The 13,704-nt window shown below is 39.6% G+C and overlaps 1 long non-coding RNA gene across 2 annotated transcripts in view; it reads right to left on the bottom strand.

Moving 5' to 3' along the window:
* Window positions 1-13,704, bottom strand: part of LOC121516416 — a 145,593-nt gene that overhangs the window by 126,293 nt on the left and 5,596 nt on the right. For both annotated transcript variants that reach the window (XR_005992472.1, XR_005992473.1), the window contains exon 3: window positions 9,312-9,395. This is a non-coding gene — a long non-coding RNA (uncharacterized LOC121516416). The remainder of the gene's footprint in view (window positions 1-9,311; window positions 9,396-13,704) is intronic.

Genomic DNA, 13,704 nt, shown 5'->3' with positions numbered 1-13,704 from the left:
AGATGCTTACCTAAAAGCAAACTGCAAAAGACAAAACAACCACATTAATAACAACATGCTGCAAAGAAGTGAACATGCTACAAAAAGATGAAACAACTGCACTCCCAGCAAATGCTCTGCAGTAATACCCTTTTGGCACTGTAAAAAAATCACATGCTGGTTCTAAAGAAGGCTTTTGTGCATTTAACAAAGTTTTGGCTGCCTTTTTGAGTCTCCTACAAGCTTAAGCGGGCCACACACTATACAATAATCGTGCCGATTGTCAGGCTGAATCCTCCCCTCCGACCAAAGCCAGCAAAGGCCCGATTATCAGATGGTTCTTAAGATTATCTTGCAAGATTATCCTGCAATGTGTGGTGTGTTTAGAGTGAATTTTTCCCTCTCTGATCAGAGGCACTCCGACCCAAGATTGTAAATGTAAACATTCAATATTTACATCCAGAAATCCTGTGGTGTGTGATGAGCACTGAGGACAGCCAGTCACACATGAGCTGACTTGTGATTGGATACAGAGGACATAGTCATTGCAACAATAGTAAACGGCAGTGTTGTAGACGATAGAAGTGAGAAATAGAGGAGCAACTTGTTGTTTTGTGGCAACAAATGAGTGTTTAACAATGTGTACTATAAAAAATACAATAGACAAACTGACGAGGGAGGGAGCTGGAAAGAAATGGCAACTGTAATGGACTTAGCAAGTAGCTAACAGCTAACCACAGAAGCTTCTTGCGATGTCTATGCCTTAATTCAGCCTCAAATTTTGGCCCAAACATGCCTTGACTTTCTGCAAAGTAGTGTATTTTACATCTTGTAGAACTTTATCCCCATTTTCTACATCAAAATAGTCTTAAGCCAGCCACACACTACAGTATTTCAAGTCCGATTTGAGGCAAGATTTGCCTCCCCTGACAATAGTGGAGCCTCATCACAAACAGCTATTTGTCTGAATAATGCACAAGTGTGTGGTGTCAGCTTGATTTTTTTGCCACTACAAGTTGCGTCGTAGCCTAAAAGACCCCAAATCATAAATAACAAACAAGTTTGATATTTAGGATTCTAGGTTGTAGTGCCTCTGACGAAGTACCCACAACAACCAATGAGAGCGAGAAGAGAGGGTAGTGTCACTAGCGGGTTCATATATACTTTTACTGCCCACAAATATAAAACCTAACTGTAGCTTCATTCCTGCCAGGATTTCATCCTGAGTCTTTCCCTTGTGTTACGATTTTTGTGACACATGCCAGGGCAGCCTGTGGTGGAGGAACAGCAAGAGGATACGGACAGACATCCGTGTTTGTTTTTTTCTGAAATCACATATTCACCGAGGTCATTGGCAGGTCGGTGTGTGGTCTCCAGTGATCCGACAGTCTGGCTGAGTCATCTTGTGTATACGTTCAGAGAATTAAATATGTAAAATCGTTTGAAATTGTCATTATGTCTGTGGTCTCCGATGTTTACAAAACTGTTTCAGATTTAAAAATCGTCTAGTGTGTGTCTGGCCTTAAACTGAGCTGTTCATAACAGATGCTATCAGTGCTTATTTCAATGTTATTTACATTTAAGAAGAAGTGACAAAGATTTTAGGAATCCGGTTAACCAACGAGAAATTCTGGCACTGGTTGCCAAAAAGGACTGGGTGTTTAATTGTTCAATCGGTTAAACTTATTCATCTCTAAAGGACAGATCTTTACACAAGCATCTTTTGTTTATTGTTGACAGAAAGAGCATGAAGTCAAAATCCCCAGTTTTGTTTATTTTTTTGTTGTATCAGAGGGGAAAAATGATCCTTTCTTTATATCTAATGGATGATTCGTAGCAGGGTGACCATAGACAAAGGACATTCTATGTTTCATGGCATTGAGTGTCACAATCATGTCCCTGGTTAAGTTTGTTTGTTAGAGAAAGTTCATGCAAAAATCTACCCATGCATATGAAGTGAACACCAAGTCCTGGCAAACAGAGCCTGGAGCCAGGTAAGAGGCAACAACATTGGTCTATAATGTACCACAGCTGTGTTAACAACAGCAGCTCTGCAGAAGCAAAGGATCACTGGAGTGGTCATAAAAACAAAGCAAGCACAACCCAAGGACAGGGGGAGCTGGTACGCAAAACTGGGGACAGGGATGACTTATACCAAAACGTTGCTGCGAGAGTTTTCTTTTGACTGCACATGAGTTTTTCTGTAATTTTTAACTCTTGCTCAAACATCACAAAGAAAAAGAAAGACAAAAGCTAGTTTGCACCTTTCTCTGAACTTGTGTCCGTTGTCAATGAGCCAAAACTTCCTTCAGGATTACTTTATACGCTGTGCAGCTTAGCCACATTGGCTTTAGCTCACAGGACAAGAACAAAGCAAGTGCACCGGCCCGTGGGCTAATGTAATGAGGGTCATAACTTTCCCATCATTACAACGTTACTCATTGATGACGGATGGGCTGAGGATATAAACTGTTAACTTCCCTAAGCCGCTCCTCAAGTGTCCTCTTTTGAGGCCAAGAGGACACTTCCTCTCCTATTACACTGAGAAATGCTGGCATGCATCCCTGCCATTCTTTCTTGATGGTGGTTACACGAGCATGAAGGTGCTGTGAGGAGGAGTGGCTACTTTAACTGACTTTAGTGAAGTAACTGTCACATAATGGGTGGTAAACAGAAACCTTTTATACTTTATGTGGCGTTTAAAGCTCTCTAAAGGCATTGTTCGGGGCTGTCATGTTTTGGAGAGCTTTAACTTTTTATTGAGCAATTACTGCAGGAATGTGCTCTATTGTTTGGATGCTTGTAACATTAAAACTTCCTCATGCCTTCCTACACGATATATTTTTAACTACATAGGATGTAAACAGCTTTCAACATAAATCCAAAGCATCAAGTTTTCCTTGAGCGGTTCTTGGCAGCCCTATCTTTAACCACACTACTTACACATTTTCTGAGATGGTAGGTGAGTAAGCAGATCGGAAGAGTGTTAACCAACCCAACATGTTTATCTTCTGTTTGCATGGCTCAGATTATCTGATATCAGGGCCTGGACTTTGATGAGATCCATTCAAGGTCACGTCAGTTAAGCCCACTCCCCTTCTCCCCCCAACCCAAAGCATTTGAAGAAACAATCTGCTGCTGATCCAGAGGTCCGTGTGGTGTTATTATCTTGTTAGGCCCGGTTAAGAGGCCGTGTCTCTGAGGGGCTGAGCTGACCCTGTCAGGAAGGCGTCACTTTGCTCCCTGGGCTGACATGAAACCACAAAAGGCGTTAACGGTCCAAACCCTCTATTCCATGCAGACACTCAAAGACGCAAACACTCACACAAAGACAGACAACAACAAGAGCCACTTCACTGCCCTCAAGGTATTTCCCTCATCTGTCAGGAAGCTCAAAGTCTGCTGAGAGATGAAGGATGTTTTTGTCTGAGAATGCTAAAAATATTTAGAAAGCTAATTTTTAGTCACTATGTTTGTATAAAAAACACTTAACAAATCAGTGCTCAGAGAATCATGTAGGGGACAAAATTAGACAATGAAGTTGTGAATAGTAGCCAGCTGCTGCAACAGCTCTGTGTTAGTTCATGTGTAGTGCAAGTTCAGGAGTAGCACCGATGCTCAAAGTCAGGGCTGATCCACACATACTCAGGTAAAAACACAGCTTTTCTATGAGTTTTTGCTTTATCATCTAATATAGGCTAATTATTAAGGCAAAAATAAAAAGCAACCATTGTTTGTTTTTTTGAGTTACTGAAGACAGAGGGTAAAAGCTGGCATGAATTTTATACAAAAAGAAATTTTGAAAAAATTACAGCATTAGTAGAACAGTATCTGTATCAGCCATTGTTGTGTCAAACATCCACATCTGCCCTACCTTACCCAAATCAATGATCTCTAATGAATATTTCTATATATGAGCCTTTAATTTTCATTTTCTGATAGTAAAAATGCAAATTGTAAATTTTCCAGGGCTGTCAGCATTAATGCATCATTTGTGATTAATTATGGCCCACAATCAGTGCATCATTTGTTTCATCACATTAATCTCATGCTTTATTGTCCTGTCACTACATCAGTGTCCCCGTTCATCAACGCTGATGTATACAAGTCCACCACTTCTCTTTCATATCTCATTTCACTTTAAAAACTCACACACAGCTCAGTGGGCAGGTAATATAAGGCCCTATGAAATCTGTTTTATTTTTTCCAAATTCAGTTTAATTTTTTTCCAAATTCCGTTTTATTTGTTTCAATTTTTTGGAAATCTGTTTTTAACCTTCCTACGAATTTTACCATAAAAAGAGTGTCCTGTTTATGTAAATGAATAAAATCTTCACTAATTAAATAGAAATAACCTTAAATTTATTGAAAAATAAAGCCGTTGTTTGGATAACCGTAATATAAAATAATTATAACCAGTGTAACAGTCAGATATTTCCAACATTTTAGGATACATCCATGTGTATAATCACATCCTAACTGATGTTTATAATGTAAATGAAGAAAACTTTTCTCTCAAACAGAGAGCGATAGTAACTTAATAAGAAAGTAACATAAAGTTAAATAGTTAAAAGTAAACCTGTTACCTAAATTTTCTTTACGATCACAGTCCGTAACAGTCCATGCAGTTTGATGCTGCATTGTGTTTTACTCCTGACTGTAACGGTTCTCTCCTCATCTCTCTCCATCCTCACTGTCTATCCATCTGCCTCATATCAGACCACTACGTTAATGCAGACATGTATTGGCTTGTTAAGCAACCAAAGGAAACTACAGTATCTACGGGAGGAATTATTAAGCTAAATGATACTCGAATGTAACATCATTGACAATGGGACTTCGTAAAATCTCAAGTCTGCCGACTCAAGTTTGAAGCCTCCAAGGGGTGAGTAGGTCTTCAAGTTGTGACTTCAGCTGTGTGCCTCGTGCACAACTGCAACTCTCTCTCTCTGCGACTCTCTGGTGTGGTGAGGTAAAATAACTCGTAGCATGGATGAGTTTTCTTGAAGGTGCAACATTATGTCGCACGATACTGCCTCGTATTGTAACAAACATGTTACAATATCTTAATTTTTTTGTATAGTTGTAGTAATAGTAAAAAACTCCCATGGAACACTTAGACTTGCCTTAAGGCACTCCAGTGTGCCTCGCCACACCATTTAAGAACCACTGAATCAGATGATGGTGTAGTATGAGTTAATCCTGTATTTTGGAACAGATATTGTTTATGTCGCTGCTCATAACAAAAACCACTAATTATTACTTGAGAAAGAATTCGGGTAAGACAGTATGTTTTTTTGCTGTTAGAATGCCCATTTTTAAGCCATCTGCACATTTGGTAACGTTACAAAGCAGATGGATACGCCCATTTCCGTGTTTCTCACTGGCGAATCCCTCTTGCAAAGCTCCTGTCTGAACCGTTTGAGCCCGGTTAGAAAGTGACAGGACCAATCAGCGACGAGGGGCAGCACTTTTGGCCACAGCGGAGTAATGATGTAAGCAAGCAGCAACAAGAGGCCGGTGCAATTATGGCAAAAGAGCTTAGCGTGGTAGCGTCAGTTTTATCAGAACTTGACAACATTTCTTCGTTAAAAGAAGAACAAAGAACAGCAGTGAGTTGTCTTCTTTTCAGAAACGACAAACGTTGTGTACTGACATGTCTACAGTTGCCATGGTTCGCATTATGCAGTCCTCTATGGAGTTTACTCCTTCGGCAGGGGTGCAGCTTGGTAGTTTGTTTTGTTTCTCTGATTGGCTTGTGAAGATATGACAGACAGAACGTTCATCCAATCACACTCCAAGTTTTTTTTCAAAGGCTCTACCCTTTCCCAATCACTGTCTATGAGTGGTTTACCAGATGGATGTGTTTCACACATCCATCTGGCATGCCAGGTTACACATTTGGGTGATCGAAATTAATCAAATGGGAAATGATCAGTTTGTCAAATGTTCAACAATGCTTGCAGTCAAACACACTTCGATCTTTAGCAAGCGAGGTGTTCTATAGGTCTCCTTATTCCCACCCCTGGCTAATGGAGGCTTTACTCCCAGTATTCTCAAGTATATGGTGGTTGAAATATCACCACAGTGACTCAGAAAACTTTGGTCATCATGCCATTTCTGAGCTTCTACTTTTAATAGCAAAGAAAAAAATATAAGTAATTGCATCAGGAGCCGGTACCAAGCCATTCAGAGAGAGGACAATAATGTCATGACATACACTGACCTATAATTGCCAACAGCAGAGTGCTGAGGGGCAGTGATTGGCCAGCTTTTAGTTCCCTGTGGCCTAAGAGGATGAGAGCCATCATGCAATTGCACAGGATCAGCAAATCACTGTCAGATGCCCACTGGCTAGACCACTCCAAACCAAAGCTATTTTCCCATCAGCATCAGAGGGCAGACAACACTCAGATCTAAATGGGTACAGTGAAAGAGAGATTCATCTAGGAGGGTTTCAACTGAATTTACTTAATTTAGAAGAACTTCATTAGAAGTTTTTTCTTTCCCAGTACTATACTCCTTTAGTTAAGTGGATTGAAAAGTCACGCAAAGAATGAAAGGTGATATAGCTCGAATATTTGGGTGTGTTGGCTCAAGTTTTTCATTCATTTAGTGACAGAGAAAAGCTGTGATCATATATGCAATACTTACTGAAAAAACTCAAACCTGGATAAGTTTTTTCAAGTTCTAGTCAAAAATACTTCTTTACACTTGATATATGCCACACTCATCCCAAATTTAAGAGGACTTTTTTCTTGTCATCTACCTGATAAATGTCTGAGTCAATGCATTAGAGCTGAGAAGAGTTTTAAGGCTAGTCCAGTCACTGATCTGATTATCTGTGCATCTGAGCATACTTATACTTGAACTGCCAGCCAGTTAAGCATATAACCATTGTGAATTAAAAGTTTCAGCACAAATGCTGTAACTTCAACTTTCAGAAAAACACTCTGTCAAGTTGTCTGCTGCTGCTGTTGCCGTTGCTGCTGCAGGTAAACCATCCCAGTCTACTTGAGGCAGCTGTGGTAAAATCCCCAAACTTAGTATTAAGCTGTGTGAGTTAAAAGACTTCATCAAATGTTGAAATCTGCATTGAAATTGTGAGGATAAATGCTAAAAAGCTACGAAAATAACAACTTTAGAATATCATGTGTGTAAAATTACTCTTAAGCAACAGGGCTGTAATGATCCATCAGCGTATACCGACACATCAATTGGTTGATTCATTAGCCAATCAGATCAATAGGAAGTCAAAACATCCTTTCATACAGTTACTTTCATGCTATGCTTTTATTTTGAAATCCCCCCGCAAGCTTGTTGACAATTTCTGCCCACTGGCAACATCCTCAACAAGCTAGCAGTAGCTTGAAGTTTGCTGAGGGAAAGAGGATATCCACTCCTCTCTGCTGTGTAGACATATTTCAGACAGAGACTACACCAAGGCAGGCCTCTTGCCTTAATTTGTCAACCACATCTGCATTTTTAATCCTATACAACCATTGTATGAGATAATTCTCAGATAAAAACCACTCTCATCTTGTTGTGGCTGAAGCAGCTCAAGTGTTGTCTGATACAGGCTCTACGGATAAAAAGAGAGGAAAAAGTCTGCTGCAGATTGAAGCATGACATCTCAAGTTGAACTTAAAATGGAAATGTAAGCTGTCTTAATTCAGTGTGGTTCAGGCAGGACAGCTACGATCTTTTTAACCACTCCCCATCACGTTTGTTATAAGGCTGCTCATCCTAAAGCATCCACTGCATAAAACTTCGCTTTAAGTCCTCTATTTATCAAAATCAAGAGTGCAATAATCAAAAATAATGCAGATTAATCACTGTAACATCACATGCCACAGATTTAACCTCATTTAAATATTGTATTTCACAACAAAACAACAAATGAACTAAATGCCACATTATTAGTTCCAATGTTAAGTATGAAGCGCTGATATATGGAATAAATATCTGTTTAAGTCCATGTATGTGTAATTAAGTTAAAGAAAACAAATCTAAAATAGAAAAAGGCCATAAGTTTTGATCATGATTATGAAAGGGTGCAGAAAAAAGTTCACATTGGTGCTTTAGAGTGATCTAAAGACATGAGGAAATAAGGGCCCTAAAAACCTAGAAACAGTCACCATTACAAAAGATCTCCCTGCTTGCATAATAACCCAGGTTCTAACCCCCCTCACCATGCCAAAGTACTGTACTTCCAGTTGTAAAAGTGCATCCAGAATTGACAATCTTCTGCTGTGTGGAACATGTGCAACAGTTCCAGAAGAATTCAGGACTTGAATGTCCTAAAATTGGCTGGAAAATGTCAGAAGCTCTTGCATGAAAGGGGCTCTACAGACATCAGTTTGGGATGAAGCATGCTGGTGATGTCCATTCATTTCTAATCTGCCAACACAGATGAGGTGAACTCCATTTAAACCATAATAGCAGATTTCCTCAAATCACTGCCAAAGCTGCCCAGTTGAACAAGCTTTTGAAGATGCTGCAGAAAACTGTTCCTATTAGCCCGTCAGGCAGTTTCTGATGTCTTAATGCAGGTCAGCTCCAAGACCTGCAGCTGCACAGAGAAAGACAGACCAGGAGAAGGCGGGTGGGGGTTTGTGGAATAAAACCCAGAATCAGCAGCTCTGCCTCTGCCTCCTTCCTTATCTGCTCACACAGCCAGTGGAGATGCACACAGCACTCTCAGACACAGCCAAGCTTTCCTGGCATCTCTCCCCCACACTACCGAGAGATGAGTTAGTCTCTCCCATCTACACCTCTGTGTGAAAACCCAACACACATCAAGCAGCAGCAGCAGCCACAAGCACATTTAATTGGCCAGCTGTCTGAGTGGTCAGAGCTACTAATTACTTCAGAGGCGGCAGACAGCAGTTTTTCCGGCAGCCGTGTAAGAGAACACGTAAGAAGTGTGCAGGAGAGTACAAACATGAGCCGTATGCAAATATCAGTGAATTGTCCTTGCCCCTACATCCTCACTGGAGCGACTCTGCACTTTTCCATTTCTCCTTCAGGATGTTAATTGATTAAAAATTCAACATATGCTAATACAAAGCTTGTGTGTGAGCCTCAGCTTACAGGCAATAGTTGCAGTCAAGTCCCCACAGTAAATCAAAGTGATGTCTTATCAACTAATTATCTCCTCTGAACTGTTTATCAAAGACAAACCCTGAAGACTTTAATCCTTCTGCTCCAGTGTTTCTGTGAAGCTTTCTTTGTGTGTTCAGGTATGCATGTGTCTGTAGGTGACATCTCTGTCTAACACTGCGTGTAAGTCTAGTAAACACAGACATCAGCAATATACAAAGCACACTGACCGTGGATACCACAGGGAGACACAGTGGAGATGAGTCAGGAGGGCCTGAGGGTGGAGGAGATGATCAAGGGGCGGCAGGTTGAAGCTGAGAAGAGCAAACGTTGCATTAGTATGAGAAGCACTTAAATTATATAATAGCAGCTGAATGCACTCTTTAAACTGTGTCCTTTAAATCGAGGGTAATTCCATATAATGTGATATTATTTCTCTTTACTGTACCCTAATCTGATTTTTATATGTCCGGTAAATCAACACCTGTATGATATTTTTACTACTTTAACCAAATCTGAAAGACCAATCCCTGGAAAAACACTGAGGGTGATATAACAACAATTGAAAAAACAAAACAAAATATAAGAGACCCCTCCAAATCTTCCTTAAATCAGTTTCTCAACATGCATGGAAACCATTTTTTCCCAGTGTCTATTGAATTTTAACACAGGTAAAATGAGGATGCCTGATATTGGATTTTTCCTGTATCCAATAAGCTGATATTTCCAAACTCATTTTAGCCGTGACCTATACACACTTTTTTTCATTGTAAAGAACACTGAGTGTCTCCAAAGACAGGCTGAGTCAAGTGGAGCTGAGAGAGGAGCAGAGAAGGAGACAGTTGTTTCACATCTGGGGCTTTATTCAAAATGTTCAGGGTTCACAGTGGGCCTCTTTCAGCATTTAGTGCCCTAGGCAACCACTTACACCAGATGATACACTTGTTTATTTGACCAATATCTGAGGCCACTATACTGTATGAAGGTCATGCTATTGACACTCACAGCTGATTTACAGGTTCTAAATACTGTCAGAAATGTTCATTGCCTATACTGATAGTTACATTTTTAAGTTAATAACTGCTGATAACAATATCATGCCGATATTATGCTCATGGTGCAAGACAAATTCCCTTAGGGGCAATAAAGGTTTTATTCATTCACTAAAGATAACTTAAATAATGGGAAGTTCATAGAGGGCTGGTTAGACTATTTGTTAAAAGGTGGAGGACTAGAATTTCTTTACTTTGTCTCTGTCAACTTTAACAGGTGTTTAAATCCTGTTTTCTCAACAACATATACCATTGTAGATCAGCTGCATTAAAAATCATTTTTTAACACTTTTGCCCTCTCAGAAATGTCCAGAAAGAGGCTGCTCAACTCCCAAACAGAGCTGTGTTTGCTCCCATGTTTGTCTGGCACTGTTTCAAATGCTTTAATTGATCTGATGGACGAGCTGTCCATGACACACCCACCCCATAATATCTGTGCTTCTTATGTCTTGTCCTTGTCTTTGTCCACTGTTGTATTTCACAGGGAAGGAAAGTATTCCCAAACAGGAGATGTTTAGCTGGAAATATTCAGACTACTACTATCTAAGCTGTGGTCGTGTGGTTGCCAGGATGGTGTGGGTTGCGTTCCTGTTCCATGCATAAGCTTCTCTCCACATGTATTTGTTCCGTTTACATCTGTACAGTACTGAAAGGTCCGTACCGAATCAGTACGAAAACAATACACATACCTTTATACCCCTAATAAATTATATATTCTGTATTTTGCTAAGATGACTGCAAAGGACAAATATCTGCCATTGTGCTATGCTATGTCTTCATGAAACGTTAAAAGTGGTGAGTCAGGTTGACTCACAAATCCAAATCAGTTTATACTCCATTATTTAAATGGATTATATGAAGCAGACAGGCATTGGTTTAACATCCATATCAGCTGATAACGGCCCTTTGGACAAACGCTACAAATTATGTGGGCTTAAACATATCTCAGTTTTAGAAGTTTATCTATTTTGTCCTAACGTTTTAATGCTAGCATTTTGCATATTCAAGAGAAAATAGTTATTACTGGACGGAGGATGTGACCTGTTAGACAAACTCTGACCTGTTTTTCTGATCAGACATGAGAGAAAATGATTTTGAAAGTCTTACACCAAAGTAGTAATGAAAAAAAAAATCTGTATCCATATCCGCCATCTGCTAAATTATCCTTTTGAACAATGGTTTAAAGAGCTGAAATCATGACTTTCTGTTTAATCCAAACCTAATTCTAAAGGTCATTTAAATTCAATAAAAGCATCTCAAAGTGCTGCACAACCAAACCCACAAATACATAAAACACCAAGACAAATACAAAACAACAGAACAATTAAAACAGGAACAGTTTGGCTATAATTATAGTAGGCTATTAGGGGTGTAACGGTACAGAAAAATTTCGGTTCGGTACGTACCTCGGTTTTGAAGTCACGGTTCAGTACGTTTTCGGTACAGTGATTGAAGTGGATAAATAACATTTAATTTTAATTCTTTAATTAAATTGTATTAAAATAAATAGGCTGAATAAATTGCATTTAAATCAGAAATAATGCTGCGACCTCCCTCCAAAATTTCTTCAATGATTAAAAATATTAATAAATACATACATTTTTGAATAACTAGGTTATTTTCATTGATATATTGACATATTTATACCCATTCTTTAAACACTAAAATTTCCCTGCTAACTTGAACGCATCATCACACAACCGCAAGTTAGATGGTTAAGTATGGAAATTAGCGTCTTTTTTTTTGCCGATTTCAACACGGACTTCAGCACTGGACTACTTTTTTAACCAATGGGACCTACTACAAAGTTTGGAAGAACTTTTCACAGTCCATCTTGGAGGATAAAGAGGTTAAAGCCGTGGGAAATCTGAGGATAACTTTACCTGTGACACAGCTGCGGAGTCCCTCTCTCACTCCTCCGAGGCTGAAGGTAAAGTTAATATGATTCACAGAGCCAGAGCACCATTGCTATACGGGTGATTTAAATGAAGCCGGCGGCTCTTCTAACTCCACATGCGCCATCACTCTTCTTCATTTGTTTTTGTGACTGCTCCTTCTTCTGTAATGACGGTTGCTGGCAGCTTTTAGGCTCAATGCCATCACCTGGGTTGAAGTGAGAACTCGGCTTTTCTTTAATACTCACTCAGACATAGTCGTCGTATTACTGCATGCACCTAACTGTGACGGCCGTACTGTGACGTTTGGGATGAATACAAATACCGTTACACCCCTATAGGCTATAGATTTTACAGTTAAAGAGCACTGGCAAACACAGTTGTGTAAAAACATAAATAACGCTGAGAATTAAAAGTGAGAACTTCAAACATATCACTAAAAAAATTTACCTTACTCCTCATTATGTTTTTTTGATTTGATGACATGAATGACAGTGTCTTAGGTAAACCATTCACTATATAACCAGCTAAAGGTGTTTGGTAAACTGACATTTAGCCAGGATGTGTTCCTTCTGTTCCTGTTAACATTGGAGACCACATGGATAAGGCCAGAGCCAACCAATCCCACATCAGAAAAACATAGCTAGCGAAGGACTTTAAGAATCCAGAGTACACACAGACTGATAAGGCCGACACTGGATTTGGGATGGTATGACTTCACTGCTTTAGTTCTCAAAAGGTCAGACATGTGGGCGTCAACACACATTAACTACCACAAAAATCTCCAAAAAGTAAACAGGAATAATTCAGGACTTCACCATTAAAGGTTCAGATTCACTGTGCTGCTCTGCTGAGCAAAACAGCACAGCTCTGTCCCTTCAACGTCTCATCCACTCATGTAAACATGACCTCTGTTAGACTAACAACAGCCAGAAAATTTTTTTAAAGGTAATCCTGCTGCAGGAGGGACGAGCTGTAAAACCGAACCAGGCACTTTGAAAATCCCTAAGTATGTGGGTGCCAAACAAATGGCTTAGCAGAGATAGACAAGAGAAATTCAGTGGCACATTCTCTATTTAAAGATAAATCATTGGCCTGTGTGGCTCAGTGGACTGGAGCTGAACAACATGTGTTACTGTCATCACGGGTTCAAAACCAGCTCACGACCTCTGCGAGACATCATCAGTTTCCTCCCCGAGTTTCCTGTCATGTTCCTACTGAGTACTATCTATTGAAGCACAGAGTTCCTGAGCAGATAATACTCTTGTTTCAGTCCTCTTTACATCCAACTAATGTCAGCATGCTTGAAAAGTTGCATAAATGTCTGACAAAACATCTTATCTCAGGAAAAAATGCCTGTTTGTTTCATTCATTCATGTGTATGAGCTGTGTCTCATTGTCTGTCTCAATGAAATGGCAGGTGTCTCAAAGAAGCAGAAGTAGTTCCTAAAAACATGGCTGCTTAAACATTTTTGTGATTTATATATTGTCTTATTTCAGAGAATTATTGTTCTGTATTTGAGCAGTTAATTTTGAAAAAACATTGTCTTTTTCACCACCTTCACCTTCTTTAGGTCATGACTGTGCATTTTGGAGGCAAAGAGTTTACCATTAAGTAAACAAACCTTGAGGAGCGCTGGTTTGACTGAGAATACTCCTCAGTGAAAACCACAGGT

This window comes from Cheilinus undulatus, linkage group 10 (genome assembly GCF_018320785.1).
Source record: "Cheilinus undulatus linkage group 10, ASM1832078v1, whole genome shotgun sequence".
NCBI classification, from domain to species: domain Eukaryota; kingdom Metazoa; phylum Chordata; class Actinopteri; order Labriformes; family Labridae; genus Cheilinus; species Cheilinus undulatus.
The sequence above is the reverse complement of the archived record's forward strand: the minus strand, read 5'-3'. Positions and strand labels throughout refer to the sequence as shown.